The sequence below is a fragment of the Rhynchophorus ferrugineus genome, unplaced genomic scaffold (assembly GCF_030347505.1).
Source record: "Rhynchophorus ferrugineus isolate W39M unplaced genomic scaffold, kcgeb_rfMv2 rfM2, whole genome shotgun sequence".
Lineage (NCBI taxonomy): Eukaryota > Metazoa > Arthropoda > Insecta > Coleoptera > Curculionidae > Rhynchophorus > Rhynchophorus ferrugineus.
Genome location: NW_027472581.1, coordinates 3,822,053 through 3,835,367, shown reverse-complemented (window position 1 = coordinate 3,835,367; position 13,315 = coordinate 3,822,053). Strand labels below are relative to the sequence as shown.

The following is a 13,315-nucleotide window of genomic DNA, read 5'->3' as shown; positions in this document are numbered from 1 at the left end:
TCGTCTTTCTTTCATCAATTCCATAGTTTCAAGGAGCCAATTCACCTCATATTCTAATTTCTCTCTTCGCGGTGGGAGTAGCTTCTTTTGCTGCAGACCAAATTTGTTCAATTATATTTCGGGTTTGCTGCTCAAGATCATCTATACTGTTGAATGTTATGTTTAGGCTAATTTGTTCCTGTATTATAACTCTAAACGTGTCTCAGTTAGTAAATTTGTTAGTAAGATTAGGCTTCTTTGTTGTTTTTTTTAAATTTCGCGCCTAGTTTTAACAGAACTGAAATGTGATTAGAAGATTGTTCGCACAAGCTCTCGATTTTACATTACATAGCTCATGTGGCCCTTTTTGTAGAACGGAAGAGATTCTTATAAATTTGTATCAAAATTTCGATTCTCAATAATTGTAGTTTGTCCCTCAAAAAAGTATATAGATATTATATATCTCTACACTGTACTATTTCTACATTATGTTATATTGCCTCTTAATTTAATAGAGGAAGCAGATTTTTTAGATCAAAGAAGTAAAATAAAAATTTCCTAATATAAAATTGCTAATACTTGAAATTATTTTGTTAACTGATACCCAATCAAATATGATAATATTTTAAAACGGTCTATTTTACATTGCATAGCTCATGTTGCCTTTTTTGTAGAAATGAAGAGATTCTTATAGATTTGTATCAAAATTTCGATTCTCAATAGTTGTAGTTTGTCCCTCAAAAAAGGATATAGATATTACATATCTCTACACTGTACGATTTCTGCATCATGTTATATTGCCTCTTAATTTAATAGAGGAAGCAGATTTTTTAGATCAAAGAAGTAAAATAAAAATTTCCTAATATAAAATTGCTAATACTTGAAGTTATTTTGTTAACTGTTACCCAATCAAATATTATAACATTTTAAAACAGTCTATTTTACATTACATAGCTCCTGTGGCTTTTTTGTAGAACGGAACAGATTCTTATAGATATCCAAATTTCGATTCCCTATAGTTGTGGTTTGTCCCTCGTAAATGTATATAGACATTAGTTAGTAAAATTATATTCCCATCAATCCGAAATCTTATCTCGACGAAGAGGAATCATTTAAGGTATTAATAATCAGTTACAATGATTAATGACCCTCCGTCCAATATTTGTTTACGTTTTCTGATCTAGATATTCGCAATGGTATAATGTCAATTAATTACCATACCGGCTTTAAAAGGTCTAAAGTCGATATCATTCACGATATCAAAATTCCCCTTTTTAACGTTGCAATTTCAATTAGTCCCGTAAATGACAATAACAACCTTTAATGAGAACATCGTTCTAAAGAAGATTGATTAACGCTTTCGCAATGCGATGTTTGCCGTGCTTTAATATCCAGACGACGCCTTAACGGCTGTACGAATCTTCGTACAAAACGTCCATTCTGAATTCAATCTGATTTAATCTTTTTAATTTTTTTGGATATTTCAGTCATGTCGGTTTTTATTGTTTGACTTGTCGTGTTTGTTTTAACAAGACGCTTTCATTTTAAACGTGCTCGGTTTTTGCAGATTCAATAATCACATTGATTGATGTGTTAAGATAAATTCATAAATCATAATTCCTAAAATACATTTATTAAAAGGTTTATCAGAAATGTTCCACCGTTTATTTTTCAGAATATTTTTTACATTGGGAAAATTCAAATTATACAAGAAAGTTATATAAATGTACAAGAATATTGATTACTTATCAAAATATTTCCAAATTCTTATTTTGTTACTTTTTTATCAACTAGGGTTTATCTCGACTGGACCTAGGGCTTAACGTGGGCTCCGCACCATGATCCTCGACATTAAACCTACCGACTGGCGAGTGACTAACTTCGAGATCATCCCCGAAGACATCCGGTCTAACCCAGCCTGGTTACTGGCGAGACTGGGGCCCTTTTCCTTGTCGTTTTTTGGATAATCGCAATTATAAGCAATAACAAACATAGATTTACAACTAAATATTCGCCATCAGGATTCGAACCCGCGACTATCGCAACAATAGGAGGGCCGTCCTGTCGTCTTGACCACTACGCCAACCCAGCCGGCATTCACAGTTTAAATTTTCAATTTCACATAATCCCGGACAATATGTACTCAACTATATATTAAAATACTATCTATCTATCTCTCAAATACCCGATTTATTCCAACCAGCCAACGACAATAACTTCTTTCAAGTAACTTTACTTCGAAGAAGTGCTTAAAGAGTCGAAACGGCCTTCAACCAGTTCGTCGCCTCTGTTAGTTTTAAGCTGGCCGACCCTTAGTATCAAACAGTTTGATTGGAACTGTTTCAGTCCGGATTCTAAGACTTTAAACTTGCTGTAAATATTATAAAATGTTAATTGAAAAAGACTGAAAGAGATGAAAGTGAAAGGGTTTATCCAGAATTTATATGATATGTTGTGGTTTATTTCAGTCAATTTCAGTAATAATACAAAAATCATAGTTTATGTTTGCTTATGAGCTGCTGTGTATCCGCACACAAAACAAAAACACAAAAAAAATAAACAAAAACAATATTTTTAGCAAAAAAATTGAACCGTCTTCGAAAAATTAATAAAGAAATCACTAAAAAGTAAAAAATAGTCGAACTTGTATTTTTTACACAAGGTTGTAATAACTAAATAACAATAAACAAAAACCTTATTTAACCTATCTACTACACGTATTTTATATTCTGCTCTATGCACATAATTGCGCTTAATACCTACCAAAACGTATTTATCTATTTACAATATTATTTTGACTAGCATCAACTGATCATTTTGAAGTCGGTACGAGTAACAAATTATATTTTTTTGGTTCGTAATTTAAATTTGCGTATATGTCACCAAATTATATTATTAATTTTGTATTATTTGGGCTTGAAGTCATTTCAATATTTTGTCTTTCTCCTTTAGTTTTAGATATTTATTCAATAAAATAGGCAGTTATTTTATGGGTAAGTCATGTAAACGTACTAACTCCGTTTCAAATGGATCTGCCATATGAGAAATTTACTGTTAGGGCAGTAAAACAAACAATACTTAAAGAAATCAATGCTAAAAAAGCTCTTGCTTTTGACCTAATTACTGGAAGAGTCTTAAAGGAGCTCTCAGGAAAGTGTATCAAATTAATAACATTCATGTTTAATGCTATGCTAAGACTTAATTACTTTCCTAGTACTTGAAAATTATGATTCTTAAACCTGGGGAAAAATCAGAAGACGTCTCCTCTTATCGTCCTATAAGCCTGTTCCTAGGAATAAAGAAACAATCATTGAAAATAAAGAACGATTAGAGGTGATTTGACAAATGTTTTAACCAAACTAGAGAAACAAAAAGTCGTTGTCTTCGCCGGGAATCAAACCCGCGACCTCCACGTGTTTAGTTTGGTAAGCAAACCCTAAATACAAAACTGCTCAAAAACCCCTGGAGGGTATAGCGGTCCGGTGCCTGCTTTTATCTTCCGCTTATCTAAATAACTCCAATGTATACAATTAGTTGTCTGTATGGCCCCATAATGTTTAAAATAACTACTAACCGTTTAGGAGTCATCTCATCTCATCAGCTTAGCAATAACATTATACACAAATATCTGATTATTTTAGATAAAACAATATGTGAAAATTGTACGTGCCTTGGGATCACCGGAATCGGAAGTGCACTCTTTCGAATAATAAACGAATTTTGAAAATCGATCCATAGAATGAACATAGAACCTCCTCATTTTCTGAAGTCGGTTAAAAATAAGCAGCCGGTCCGTACTTCGCTCCAAAATTTGCTTTAATAAATAGACGATACCAACATATGTAGTGTTAATAAGACATTTTTACTAGTGTTGGGAACTATCGACTGTTTTCAGTCGCTTTTTTCAGTCCGACTGATTTTGTTACTATTTACTATCGACTGTTTCAGTCGTGTACTTTTAGTCACTATTTTTGGTTCTTCTAGTTTCATTCGACTTATTTCTAACGTTCTGGTTCTGTCGTCCTAGCCCCGACCTTGACAAAAATGTACCCAATTTATGCTTACATAGATTTATATGTAATATTTATAGTTTTATGAATTTTTTGGTAGTTTGCTTGTAAATAACTATATATTGTATATTAATATAGCAGCATTTTGGAACGATATTAAGTAAAAAGATTAAAATTGTGAATGATAAAATGTTAAATAATTTTGACAGATTTTATGGCAATATTTTTCTCAATTTTTTTAAAAAATATTTCCGTTCAATAGTAAATAAAGCATTTACTTTATTTTAAAAAGCTCTAGTAGTTATTGTGCGATCATTTTTAATTGTCATGAATTTATGTTGTGTTTTTTTACATTTGTTTTTTTCTATGGTTACGTGTATGTTTAATTTTTATTTACCATTTGTGGTTATTGTACATCTTTAGTTTTTAGGTTATGTTTAAGTTCTATTGTATTGTCTATATTTATTATAGTATATTATTTAAAAATTAATCAAACATTTTTGGGGTATTATTCCATTCCTTCTTAGAGATCCACAGAACATTCAAATATAAAAGTAATTTTACTTCGTTTAAAATGAAAGTATTAATTGCACGTTAATAGTATTCAGTAATTATTTTTTCTTTTTTAAAGTTAGTATGTGAAGGAATAAGTACATCTCCGTCTCGCTTATACTGCCGTTGGAAAATAGAAGCACATATAAAATTAACTGCTCCGAGCAATTATCTCCGTCCTTTCCTCTCTCGTAATTTATACAGGAAAGGGTTCGTCTGGCATCACGAATTGGAAAAAATAGTCGAACCCGACTGTTTTCAGTCGATAGTTCCCAACGCTAATTTTTACTATTAATAAATGTGTATTATTTTACCTAATAGAACCAACGTAGGTTTATATATTAAGTGGGCTAAGGGACAGTGTGAAAATTACCGGGCCATGACAGAACAATGGTTGGAAAACACTAATCTAGGCCATTGCCATAAAGTAGTGTTTGGAACATAGTCATCCAGCCTTTTTAATCGAGAATACAATATATGGTACGACAGAATTGGAGCGCATCTTTCGCGGACCAGTACCTTCTTCGAAACCGGCGTCCGGCACACATTATTCCACGGAGGAATCCCGCTCCGTCCGCCGGACGGTATCCGATGGATAAATTGATCATATTCAGTCTGAAACGATCATTAACCGACGTCGCATCTCGCGAAGAACGTTGAACCGTCGGAATGCGCGGACTGGACGCGCCGTAATTACACACACACACAGAAACATACGCGCGCACGCTGAACTTTTAAGCGAGCGGCAGGAAAAAATGACGCCGCAGCCGGCCGTCAGGAATTCGTTCAACGGTCTGGCGCCGAGTTTTCTGCACAACGGTGAACATCTTCAGTTTTTTTTCTCACTCCGCCGTAATCGTCCGTGTGTATGCGCGCCTGAAAAATCCTTCTTCTCCTCCAACTATACGAGACTATAATCGTGCGATTAAATTTATTTGTATTCCGCTGCCGCCGCCATTATATATTACAGGTAAGGGTTTAATTGACGTTTATACCGTTTCGCTTTTAATGGTCCACTTATTTCCTTCGGAACATTTTTACTTCTTTCGTTTAAATCTTATTTTACATTTTATTATTCTTCGATACCAGCTTCTACTTAATGTTAATACCTCTTCGATGATATTGTCATATTTTTATAAGTACGTTTAAACGAAAAACTTAATTTTCAATAAAGACATTGAAGTTTTTTGTTTACTAGTGATAGTCTAATGGTTGAAATTAATCCGGAATTTATTAAGTTAATCATGTCTCTTTCATAATAGAGTAATGAGAATAATTTTCAAATAATATGCCATCAAACTCTTGCGAACTTCTGAATGATATTTAATATTAATTAAATTAATATTTGTTTGTTTGTTAAAACATATTATCATAGTAAAATATCGAGAAAACCGTTTTTTAATATCAAAGGAAGGAAATTTACAACCATTAAATGATTTATTAACTTAGTGATTGATGAATAATTAGGGAATATATGAAGATATCTATTTTAAAATTATTTTGTGATTTGGATTTAAAGTTCATAGCACTAATCGTTAGACACCTTAAATTTATCAAGGATTTAAGATATTTACTAAATTGCTATGAATAATTCATAATTCCTTTTATTTGTTCTATGTCACTTTTTCATTGTATGTGCATTACTTCATTCATTTATTTATATAAGCTTTATATTTTAGGCCTATTTAATTAAAGAATCTTCTGTGTTTTAAGTTTTATAAGTAAATAGACGATTCTTGTTATATAGAATTTTGTTAATCTGTTAGGATAAGATTTATTCAATAATCTTCTGATTTTCTGCGCCATAGTCGTCCATGTATGCGCAAAATCCTTCTTCAACTATACGAGACTATAAGCATGCGATTAAATTTATTTGTATTCCGCTACCGCCGCTATTATATATTATAGGTAAGGGTTTAATTGACGTTTATACTGTTTCGCTTTTAATAGTCCGCTTTTTTTCCTTCGGAACATTTTTACCTCTTTCTTTTAAATCTTATTTTACATTTTATTATTCCTCCATACCAGCTTCTACTTTATTTTAATTCCACTATTTTATATGTAGTCAATGATAGTCTCGTATTCTTATTATTTATTTTTATTTTATTTACTATACTTTTATATTTACTATTGATCGCTCTGTAGTACGAATTCGATCACAAAATCATTAAATTAATCATGTTTATCTTATAAAAGAATAAAGGGAATAATTTCATATATAATATTATTTAAACAACATTAAAACAACGAAAAAATAGGCACTTTTTCACAGCTTAGAAAGTTACATTAAAAGAAGGGAATTTATTATCATTAAATAATTTATTATATAATTGATTGATGAACAGTTGATAAAAAGTAAATAGTACTAAAGATCATCCTTTGGTCTAAATTCAACCACAATTTATAAAGTTAATCATGTTTCTTTCATAACAGACTAGAGAGATAACTTAAAAATAATATATAAGTTTTACTAAAGCTTGTTTCGACAATATTTACATTATATAATATACAGTATATTATTTATATATAATATATATAATTATAATAATTACAGTAGCAGATCTCTGTATAATAAAGTGCATGCTAACTACCTTAAGAACCAACACTCACTAACCTTTTTAAAATGGCTTTTACTTAAATATAATTTCCATTAAGTTTTAATAATCAACAAAGCATTAGCCTGCTTAGTGGCGTAGTGGTAAAGGCGATAGGACGGTCCTCCTACTGTTGCGATAGCCGCGGGTTCGAATCCTGCTGGGGCATGGTCGTAAATTTATGTGTGTGATTATTTAAAATTAGTGAATGTTCTAGAGAAGAGGATAAAATCCGACAAGGAAAATGATCCTAGTCGCGCCAGTAACCAGGCTGGGTAAGACCGGATGTCTTCTGGGATGATTTCTAAAGTTGGTCTAGCCAGTCGGTAGGCTTAATGCTGAGGACCGTGGGTCGGAGCCCACGTCAAACTTTAGGCCCAGTCCAGATAAACCCATAGTTGGTAAAAGGAGACTTTAAACTATATAAAAAGAAAAAGAAAAAAGGCGTTAAATTAAGTAAAATTATTAAAATCAAAATTGATTCATTAATAATTATATTATGAATCTGAAGGAACTGCTTGCGAAAATTTAAATACTTGGTAAAAAAAACGATTCTTGTTATTCTCGAATTTTGTTGATCTATAATAGGATGAAATTTCTTCAATAATCTTCTGATTTTCTGCGCTATAATCGTCCATGTATGCGCGCCTGCAAAATCGTTCTTCTCCTCCAACTATACGAGACTATAATCATGCGATTATATTTTATTTATTTGATTATTTATTTGTATTTCCGCTGTCGCCGCCATTATGTATTACAGGTAAAGGTTTAATTGACCTTTATATTATTTTGCTTTTAATGATCCACTTTTTAGTTCGGAACATTTTACCTATTTCTTTTAAATCTTGTACATTCTTATTCCTCGTTATCAGTTTCTACGTTATTTTTATTCCGCTATTTAATGTCCAGTCGATAATGATATATGACATATGACTGTTTAAAAGAAACATTTAATTTTCAACAAAAACATTAAAGCTTTTTATTTTATACATTATTTTGATTTGGTAGTGGACCAGTTGTTGAAATCAGTCCACAATTTATTAAGTTAATTACAATAGAATAAAAGGAACATCATAAATGGAGTAAATTATTTTATATTAACTTGTTTTCAGTAAAAGATAAAATAATGTATATAGTCTATCCAAAGTAGCAGTGAACTCAAGTCATATCAATTCAAGGCGTCAAAACGTCGCAATATTGCTGTATTTAACTTTTACTTTTATTTTATTTTAGATTTTATATATTACAACATTCTGTAAATCATCAAAACATAATTATTCTTAGGGATATTTTTGATACAATTCTTACTGTATCGATTTTTTATTATAAAAAATAGTGTTCGTTTTTTTTTATTTTATATTTAGTAATTTTTATTACCAATATATTTGTATTGAAGCATAGTGGATTAATATAGCATACAAAAGTATATACTAGATATAGTCGTGTACTAGATATTAGCAAAATTATTAAGTAGAAATCGTGACATTGTTTTGGGCTAATTAACACAATTCAAATTGAAATGAAGATAGATTCGAAGGGCGCTTCAGAATGGTTGTTATTTTTTATTCAGAGTAAAAATCTGCTTTAAGTATTGATTTAATAAATTAAATACAGATATAATTAATTTTGATCTTAATTTATTAATAGCTTATTTATCTCAGTATTTTTTATGATTTTCTAAATTTATTAAATTTTAATTTTGTCAAAAGGAATCGTCTTCTTTAGTAATTTAATGGAATTTCCGACGTCATTGTTTTTCCTCTTCAAGATTGTTTTTTGTTTGTTCATTAATTAAACATTTAGCATTGTCGGAAGTGATTTTTAGATAATATTTAAATTAAATTTTACGTCAGGATATTTAAGAAAATCATAATATTTTTGCTTAAGATATACTTGTTTATGTGATGCTATATATATATATATATATATATATATATATATATATATATATATATATATATATATATACCCTTTCTTCACATACATATATAATTTCGTCCTTTTTTTATATACATATTTTAAAGTCTCCTTTTACCAACTAAAGTTTAACGTGGGCTCCGAACCACGGTCCTCAGCATTAAGCCTACCGACTGGCGAGTGACCAATTCTGGAAATCATCCCAGAAGACATCCGGTCTTACCCAGCCTGGTTACTAGCGTAACTGGGATCATTTTCCTTGTCGGATTTTACACTCTTTCCTAGAACATTCACAAATTTTAAACAATCACAAACATAAATTTACGACCATGCCCCAGCAGGATTCTAACCCGCGGCTATCCCAACAGTAGGAGAACCGTCCCATCGCCTTTACCACTGCGCCACCAAGGCGGCTCGTCCTATTTTTAAATTATATTAATTTATAATATTTTGATAATAATATAATATTTAATAATATTTCTGTGAAATTTATAATACAGTAATAAATAAATACTCCTTTAAATAAAATATATATTAAACTGTTTATTTAACCTTTTGTGTTTGTTTAATCATAAAAAACTTCATTAATATTTAGAAATCGAACTATTTCATCATTAGCTATTGTGTCCCACTTTTATATCTTTAGAAATGTAATATTAAGACACCTTTTCTACTTTTACTCAGCGCATAACGACTGTTTTACTTTATTCAATTTGTTATTGAAGTATAATATACAGATATTTTAAAGATGAGCATCCTTTTGTATTTAGTTGTACTTTGCTTCCACCGTTTTCATATGGATGACTTTAATGACTATTCTGCATTAAATTATTTCCTTGATTGGAAATATCACTTTACGTGTCTAATTCTTTGTATTGAATATTAAAATTTTCAGTTTATTATGAGAAATTATATAGCTGAAAGTCATGTTATATCAGCGTATCAAATCCTCAAAATCACTAATTCAAAGATACTGAGCGTAACAGAAATCTATAAATTAATATGTTTCCATCACTCATTGAAAGACAGTAGCACACAGTCTGTCATATTATCGAAACATTGCTACTTTTGACTATTATCTGTTTGGATTAATACCTCACTAGATCTATTTTAAAAAATTATGGTTATCACCAGTCGAAGCCATACATAAATACATTCAAGAAGAATACAATCAAGAAATTATCTTCTTCACATTGGTTTGTGTTAATTAAATATTCGTACAAGCTGGCTTATGAAGTCAAGAAAACTATCATTTTATTTTATCAGGTTGTAAAGCATATGAAAGATTAAACGATGGCTATCAATATATTACACACATTAAATAAATGTATAATTTACTGTATAAACAACCAAATGCACTTTTATTATTTAAAAAAGAGGGTGAAATCATATTTGTGCACCTAGAGTACTTTATCTATGAAATTCGAAGTAAAATTAAAATATAAGTATTTTAAATATAAACATTGCTAATTTAACTGTAATGATTGTTACAAATTATACATATGGCATATATTCAACCTTTATAGTATTATAGTATTGTACACTAATAAATTGCTTAACACTACTGGTAGTAACCATAAAACAAGGCGAGATACGATAAATTACTTATAGATGAGTCATCGCATTAATTAAAGCGAATTTATAATAGCATATCAACCAGTAGTTGCAATATATGTACGTTACAAAATGATTGCATCTTACTTTCGCGCGTATTACTGCAGTGGAAATTGGATTTTGCGGCAGCAAATTGAAATTGATCGAAATCTATATGATTCATTTAACATTGAAATGTTTATTATTTAAAATTTTTATAGAAAAGGCATTTTTATAGAAAAAAGCTGACTCGCGTTTTGTTATTTTATATTGAAATTGTAAGTTACAAAGATTTTGCTATAATATATTAATAATATTGATTGTTAACCCAGTTTGATTGGCGCAGTGGCCAACGCGACGGGACGATTCTTCTACTGGTACCGCAGAGATCGCAGGAATGAGCGAGTTGGACTGGTTATGTGGAGACTGCCTCTGGACTACCCACTAAACCCTTCCTTATCGGATGCAGTGACCTTAACTGATACTTCTTATTGTCGGTAAGGAGGGCGCCGGTAACCGGTAACACAATTAAGAGGCACGAGGGCCTGAAAAGTACATGGCATCGTTATTACACCTTGCAGCTTGCGGTACCTGAGTTAATCGCTCGACGGAAACTATCGAGACAATTGGGATTAAGAGCACCACGGGGTAGTGGCGGCAGCTATAAAATAAGGCCATGCAGAGCCAGATAAGTTATTGGCCTAAAATATGAGCCAGCTCAGTAACACATCTATTATCCGAGAGGTGAAGAGTGGGGAAATATCTCGAGTAAAACGTCGAGTAAAATATATAAAATCGTGAACTTAGGGGACATCTGTTTCTTTATGAATTTGATTATTCCTGACGAACTAGGGGACATTGATTATTCTCCTCAGAGTTTTGATCTGAAAAACTGAAAAAATCTGAAAAAAAGACGTCCGACCTGACTAAGTGGGACGTATATGAGATATGTTAGATACTGGACCCGTATAGAACGACTGTCTCGTCGACGTCTCTTTTATATGCAAGCCATTGAAGATACATATTTCTTTATGTAATCTACGTTCACTAACATACATTAAAACTTCTTTTTTTCACAGTGAAGCTCTTCTGCAAATTATCTCTTTTGGGAAGAATCTGGAAGGTCTTTTTGAAGCGTTCAGTAGTAGTCTGATATCATTGAGACGCTCATTTTCCTTGGTATTTTTTCTCCATCCATGTTCTGATGAAATAATTCATTTTGCTCTTCACTCACTTTAAGACTTCTTGTTGATGAATTTATGAAAATAGTGCTGTATCGTATTAAATTTTAAATGCGCCAATCCTCCAACCTTCCAAATCTTGATGCCCCGGAACTGTTTCAATATTATTTTCGTTTTCAGCATACAAAATTGTATAGAAGAAATCAGTTAAAAATCAGCTTCATGTCAATCACTTGAAATAACCATTCTTATATAAAAAGATGAAAACTGTTTTATAGTCGGTATTTTAGTTCCGTATATCATAATATACATGTAATTTCTAAGATATTATATGAAGAAAGGAAAATAATATTTGAAATGGAGTGCCAAGCGTTACCAAAATTGAAGTATATAAAGTCACAAGAATTGTGTAGTTAACAAATAAATATTAATTGAATAACATGGATATAATACAAATCATATCGACACAAAGTTGTAAATATAAAAGTTTACTATGTACTGTTAGAATTAACTTTTATACTAGAATGTGATATATTTGAGATTAAATTAGTCTTAAACGGGATAAAGAATACACATATTTTTTAATGCAATAGCTAGGCGGAAGTGTCTTCGAGTAGGAAATATGGATATACGGGTGGAGATCTTGCTAATAAAAATGTATGGTGTTGATAATTTATGTTACAATATTTCGCTAGTTTTTTCTTTAAATATTAATTAAGAATAAAATCACTGAATAACTAAAAGGTATGCAATATATTTCACAATATTAATTGTTTGAGTGAAAGTGTGTGATTCTAATTTAAATATATTTTTTTTATTTACGTACAACTTGATGAATCATTTAATTACTTCCAGTATAATTATTAATGCATAATTAACTATAAATATGATTAGGTGCAGTGTTTAGTACTAAAGTTCATTGAATTAATGCATATCAATCTGCATTCTTTATTTTTTTATTATAGTCCCCCTTAATATATTACCGGCTTCTTTATTATTACATTTGCATATATTTTCTTATATGAATCATGTAGTGATTTGTTTATTTATCTTAGCATTCTTATGAACTTTATTTTCTGTAATTTAAAACTACTTTATATATTATTACTAGTCTTTACTAGTCATATGGTTTGGTTCTCTTTGTCTGTGCCCTCGTGTCTTATAGAATATCTCGACAATTTTCTCTTTGACAGTTGGAATACAAAGGTCTTGGTGTAATTAATTGTTCCTATAGTATCTGGGTGCACAATTCTTGGTCTTTATTCTAAGATACTTTTAGATTTTCTTTCGTATGACCAATACCTTTTTTTGTATTTTAATTCTAATTTTTCTTTTTTTTTTTTATATGCTTTTTCCATTTCAACATCCCAAGGTACTTAGCATTGTCACTGTATAGGATAATAGTATTATTCAAATTTATTGGTATGTGAATAGGTTAGTTGTGGGTGAATTCAATATGGACTAATCTACTCTCTGTATCCGTAGCCAC

At 30.7% G+C, this 13,315-nt stretch overlaps 1 protein-coding gene across 6 annotated transcripts in view; it reads left to right on the top strand.

Annotated features, from left to right (window-relative positions):
• LOC143190415 (uncharacterized) overlaps positions 1–13,315 on the top strand; it is a 314,791-nt gene that overhangs the window by 169,574 nt on the left and 131,902 nt on the right. Inside the window, exon 1 of one of the 6 annotated variants that reach the window (XM_076394675.1) lies at positions 5,289–5,511. The exons of 4 other annotated variants lie outside the window; for them this stretch is intronic. The gene's annotated coding sequence lies outside the window, so the exon portion shown is untranslated. Of the gene's footprint in view, positions 1–5,288; positions 5,512–13,315 lie in introns of those variants that run through there. One more of the 6 variants, XM_076394679.1, reaches the window with a different exon arrangement.